The sequence below is a fragment of the Ostrea edulis genome, chromosome 3 (genome assembly GCF_947568905.1).
Source record: "Ostrea edulis chromosome 3, xbOstEdul1.1, whole genome shotgun sequence".
Taxonomy (NCBI): Eukaryota; Metazoa; Mollusca; class Bivalvia; order Ostreida; family Ostreidae; genus Ostrea; species Ostrea edulis.
Window position 1 is genome coordinate 34,862,231 of NC_079166.1, and position 6,936 is coordinate 34,869,166.

Genomic DNA, 6,936 nt, shown 5'->3' on the forward strand with positions numbered 1-6,936 from the left:
CTGACCCCTTGATGGATCTTTAACTGACCAGTATCCATTACCATTTGATACAATGTTGCTGAATAGAAATTGTATAATCTTTTTTGTTTTTTCTTCAAATCAATCAATATAATGTAAATATCTCCAAATTATTTTCTCTACTTATTACATGTAGTTTCAAGAATCAAGATACAGTCAATTAAATTTGATTTTATTGAAAATGGAAAATACCTGTCTGCCCCTCGTCATTTAAGGATGAGCGAGAAATTTATTATTGTACTTACATCCATGAAAACATGCAACGGTAACCTTAACACCAAATGCATCTGATTAACTTGATTAATTAAAGGATTGTGGATGGTTAGTTGTATATTGTTTAGTGTCCCTCTCAAGAAGTTTCAAGAAAGGTTGAGCCTGGAGTTTATAACTTGAATCTCCTTCTGCTTTCTTCACAAGGTAATATGTCATCTATTTCTCTTCTGTATTTGATTATTTCTTACCGAAACATTTCACACACACACACACACACACACACACACACACACACACACACACACACACACGTGACGTGTATTGCGGATTCGTCTGTCATTTTCATTCTTAAAAAAATTCTCGATCAGAACGTTACCCTCGCCGCGCCATCCGTCTCTTTCAAAAAACAAGAAAACTCACAAAGACAGCATACATTAATCAGAATACACCTTCGAAACCCGGGCCTTTGTGGTGCTATCAGCGAAACAGAGGGCGCGGCCATATTGTTTATTATTTACTCGGATTTATCGGGACGCTTTAGAAAAGGTATGTTGTTCCGAGAGATCGAGACGACAACAAAAATGTCTTAGGCGACGCTCTGATTGGATAACATCATAGGTCATCCTGAGGTGACCCCTAACGAGGAGTTGTTAGACCCTAGTGTAGCGATAGTAGATGAGTGGATCATAGGATCTAATTTTGATTAGATTGATATTTAAACTAAATGTTTGCTAGCACTGTGATAATTGTTTTAAAAATGATTTGTCCTAAAGAATTCCAACTGCGACTGTCGTTCTTGTCGTAATAGACCCTATCTTATTAAGACCTATGGACTCTTTTTTAAACTACTGGTCTTCATAAGGAATTGGACATTATTATATGCGAATTACTAGATAAGATGGCCATTGGCTTGCAGAAAACAACGGGATTTCTTTGACATAAAACTTATAGAGCATTCCAAATTTGCCCACATTTCAGGATTTACTTCTTGTTGTGTCTTTGACTGTCTTTTATTGAATGCAAAAGAAATTCAGAGCCAGTACTGTTTCTCTAAACAAAGATCCTCACATAACATGACCATGTGTTCGTCACACACACACACACACACACACACACACACACACACACACACACACACACACACACAGACCAAAGTAGTAGTAAAGAGCCATAGCGAGTATATATTACATTCCAGAATTTCCACACCCAATAGTACATTCTCCCACTATTCATATCCTCGTCCGTGATTGTGTCAGACTTCCTGGGTGAATTTCCCTTCCCCTTGCTTTTTATATCTCTTTTAAAACTTCTCGCACTTTTACAAATTGCAAGCTTGAAATTATTTGAAAACCACTTTTCATTCTGCGTAAATGTTTGTTAATGACACTCTTGGATCTTAGTGTATCTGGTTCTTGGTCTAGTGCTTAACACTTTTTCTTTATATAGATCTTCACTTAAATGAATTGAAAAATATAAACAGATCAGACAGATTACATAATGATTAACCGTAATTATAACACGAAATAAACCCAACATTAAATATACCAACTAGGATTTATTGTAACTGGGGCTGTTGCAGAATAGTATCATTCAGCAATGAATAATATATAGAGAAATAATATGTTATAAAAAAAAAACCGACTCCGGCACACATAAACACTACAGCATACATACATTCAGATACTGCCGTAAGTACAACACAATATTAATACTACAGTTTATAGTAGAAACGTTCAGATGAAATTATACACAGAGATCTTGTTACAAGTACTAAACCACTTAATCAAACTCTTACGCAAAACTTCCTTATCGTTTGGCCAATGTTCATTAGAATGAAGACAACCACGAAGTACGGAATTATGTATCGAGCATTGATATTTCTTAGTTTGGGATTAGCTCAGATATATGATGGAATCAGTTATATGGAGCCATGTCATTTCAATAATGCAACATGTGCGTGTAATCGGCTAGAAGAAGGTATAGAAGTGAATTGTAGAAAAAGACGTTTAGAAGAAATTCCAAAATTCGAAACAAACGTGATTTGGATAGAACTTAGTCAGAATCAAATTCAAAGTATTCAATCAAATGGATTTCCAAAGCGTCTCACATATCTAGATATATCTTGGAATGACATACAAAATTTATCTGGATATCCATTCAGGAATCTAACCAAAATTCGTTTCTTAAATCTAGAAGGAAACCTTATAAAAACGGATAGCTATTATGAAGGAATGTTTGAACATTTAACATCCTTGGAGACATTAAACATGAAATGGAATGATAAAGATATGAAGATTATAAGACTCTCTTATGAGTAGCCATGAAATATAAGGTGATTCCACCCGAGGGTTGCAAAAAAGCTGTGAAACCCGAGGCTTTGCCGAGGGTTTTACCGCTTTTTTGCAACCCCGAGGGTGGAATCACCTTAATATTTCATGGCAACTCATAAGAGAGTATTTTTCTCTCATATTTCTAGAGTTTTCCGTTTTCCTTGTGCCTAGCGACGCCATTTTGAGAATTTTTCAATCAATTAATTTTTCGCTCTACATTAAAAATAACATCAGAATCGAATTCTACGACCTTCATTTTGGCAACTATGTTGCTGACAAAAAATCGGCCGACGAGTGTATAAGTGAATTGTATTAGAGTTATTCCTCTTTGAATAAATCAATAATCAGGGTGCGTGACGTAACTCGACAGTCATCAGCGCGAAACATTTTGACAGACCTAATCAGAATATGCATTCACAACTGCACGGTTTTTTTTTTCTTTTTCTTAGAGGAGCATTGATATTGATATTAATTGAGCAGTTATTTAATGACGAGTGTGTGAAGAGGAATTCCAAGTGGTTTTTGTTGGTGAATATGGGCATGGCTAGACTTTCGTTTTTCACGCGTGCAAGGACTCGAGTTTCATGGACATTGAACGCACTTATTTCACCTGAGACACGGACAGTAGACGTTGACAGAGTGAATGTGGAGGTAGGCCTAGACGTAATAGACCGTGTGGGCTGGGTTTCTGTGAACGGGCATAATGCACCGGATGACATAGGTGTATGAGGAATTTGTGACTTTGTTGAGTGTGCAGTAATTGTTCAAGGAATGTGTATTTTTGTGTCCAGTCACATACACCTGGAGATTATCAGGGACATTACAATCTGTCATTTTTTGTACAAGAGCTTTGCAGACGCTAGTGTTCGTCAATCGAGGCGAGGTAAGTTGCAAGCTAGCTGTGTATTGATTATGACGTCACGGGATATGTAAGATAAACGTCACGTGATATGAAAGATAGAAATATCTTACATAACTTTCTTTCATAGAATATCTGTATCTTACATACGTAGATATGAGAGAAAAATGTATTACCTGGGCAAGTTTTTGCAGAACTTCGCTCTCTTTCAATTCTCAGAATTGATGGACCAAAAATGTAACTTTCGGAGAAAGATTTGCAGATCTACAGCATTTGAAAGTATTGGATTTATCAGGAATGTCGGGATTTTGTAACCTTTTATATGTACGATACGACACGTTTGAAAATCTCCCATTTCTAAAGGTGTTAGATATTTCCAACTGCAGTATACGGGATATTGATGAAGGTTCATTTAGTGTATTGCCTAATTTAGAGCATCTAAACGTATCTTATAATCGTCAACTCGGTTTTGCGTCTTTGCCGAACATCACGATTAATTTAAACAAAACCCAGATAAAAACTTTAGAGTTAAATGGAATCAACTGTATGATGGGGGTTGGAACAGAAATCAAATGTCATCATCTTATTCACCTTAAAGACACAAATATTACAGAAATATCTGTGGCTAGTAATCGGTTGGAAATTTTTGAAGAAGGTGTGTTTCGCAATTTTCCTAAGACGTTACAGAAATTATCAGTAGCTGAAAATAAAATGACCATTGGTAATTATCTTTTAGAAATGTCATATCTGAGAAATCTTAAAGTTTATAACATCAGCTATCTGAAACATTCACCATTATTTCCATATTCGGTATTTGACACATGTAAAGAAAAATATGAATCAAGGGATGACAAGGTATTCACATGTCCCAAATACCAGTCACCTGGGTTTGATGAGAAAAACTTCATAAAATTTGAAACGTTGAATTGGACGATTAACCTACCTGAACATCTTGAAGAAATATATGCTCATGACAGTAAGATGTACTTAGACATTCCCGAATTTTCAATTCATAGCCCAAGTTTGAAATATCTTCATTTCCAAAACAATTTTATTTTTTCATGGAAAGGCCCGGTTCATGCACCAAACAATACTCTCATAGAAATGGACATGTCCAACAATTTCTGTGCACATTTTAATCCACCTATACTCAGAGATGGACAGAAAATGAGAAAGTTAAATCTGTCCTTTAACGAAATTGGAAAAGCACTTGAAAAGGATATTGAAGGACAAACATTTCGATCTCTAATTAGTTTGGAAAACTTGGATTTATCCTTCTGTAAGATTTCATCATTACCTTCAAATATTTTTCGAAATGCTCCTAAACTAATGTATTTAAACATAAGTAATAATCAAATATCAAAATGGACGGTCAATATGTATCATTTCAATAAATTGATGCTTTTAGACTTAGCTGAAAATAGATTACGAACCGTCGAAGAGGGTTCTCGCAACCAAATGAAGACAACATTCCAAACATCTAATCTAAGTGTTGACTTATCTGGAAACCATTTGGAATGCCCTTGTGAAAATAAAGACTTCTTGATGTGGGTGCAAAATAATAAAGATCACTTTATAAATATCAGGAATTACATTTGCTATGAAAACAAATTGAAATTTTCATTAAAGAATTTAGATGTGTCTGTATCCTCTATGGAGAGGGATTGCAGATCTTTCATGATTTGGTACATAATGGTCTCTGTCTTTTCGGCAGTTTTTTTCAAGTTCGATTATTGGAGTTCTGCTGGTGAAAAACAAATGGAAAATTCGCTACCTTGTTCACAAATCAAAACAGAAACTTCGATTTCGAGACCGTTTGAACAGCCATACCTCCACTAGTATTACATATGATTATGACGCATTTCTTTCGTACGCAAGCACCGAACGGACATTTGTTTTAATGGACGTGATGCCACGTCTGGAGTCCAACTCAGGTATTCGTCTTTTAGTGAGAGACAGAGATTATCTTCCTGGGACATCAAAATCGGATTGCATTATGAATGGTCTTCATGAAAGTAGAAGAGCAATTTGCATCGTTTCTAAAAGGTATTTAAATTCAAAGTGGCGTGACTATGAATTGAATATGGCCAAAGTGGAGGGGATCAAAGACCGTGGACGTCTGGATTTTGTCATTCTGATTCTCCTACCGGAAGTTTACAACGGTGGGTATCCGAGTAAAATTATGGATCTGGTGAAGAAAAACTGCTATCTTGAATATCCTGAAGAATCTTGTGCATATGATGATTTCTGGGAGAAACTTATACAAATTCTGACAAGAGGAGATTAATGATTTAAGAACATATATATCAAATTCAAATTATCATCTTTTTATGAGCTGTTTGTGCATGTATAAAACGTTTGCAAATATCCCGTTTTGTATTTGAAAAATGTAAGAATTTTTTAATTAAACATAACAATAATGCAGATTGGTATTGAAGAAATGAAGATTGCGTTTATTGTAGGATAGCCTCCGAGGTCCAGAAATGTTTTGAAATATAAAAGCTGAGGCTTTTATATTTCAAAAATTATTTCGAGACCAATGGAGTTATCCTGCAACATACACGAAAACATGAACTTTATTTCTATTCTACTACGGCTCAGAAATATACAGCCGATCGTTATTCTATATAGCTACTAATGAGGTCATTGTGACCTCATGGCAGTTTCCGAAACAGCCTACTTTTTTTTGCTGATGAAAAGGGTGAAATGGTATGGGTAACCTAAATCTATTTTGAAAAAGTACTTCAAAGTATTTTGTTTGGTGTTAACGGATCATATTAATTGCTTTGAATACAGTTCCACAAAAACTTGTCTGTGCATCGCCATGTTTACATATGTATCGCACTCGGAATGCAGACGATTGAGTTATACTGAATTTATTTTACAATTTGAATGGAATTATCAATCATCGACTTTATGGTTGCGCTAGCAAAACTCAAAGTGCAAGAGAGATGTGTATAAATTTTCTCGTAATAAGTTTATAATATGTATGAAGGTATATCGTATAATAATGACCGCGGCATTCCTTTGATCTTTGCAAAAATCGTGGTAGAATGTAAAGTAAAAATATGACAGAAATGCATTACAAACATGATAAATATCACCACATTGTTGTGACGGATCAAATTAGGCAAATTATCCACTGCGAAAAATTCATGCTAAATTCCCGAAGAATATAAAGTGTTACGATTTCTGTTTGATTAGAGTTTCTAAAAATTGTATGCGGTCCATATTCCATTTACAAACTGTGATATTCAGTCTTCCAGAAGGGAGGAAAACTCTAATTAATTTGTTTTTTATGTGTTTGTTTTACGTCAGAATAGCATATGTCATTTTCAAATCTTATATACTTTTGCTTGTTTGTTTTACGTCTCTTCGCTTGTTTGTTTTACGTCTCTTCGCTTGTTTGATTTACGTCTCTTCGCTTGTTTGATTTACGTCTCTTCGCTTGTTTGATTTACGTCTCTTCGCTTGTTTGTTTTACGTCTCTTCGCTTGTTTGTTTTACGTCTCTTCG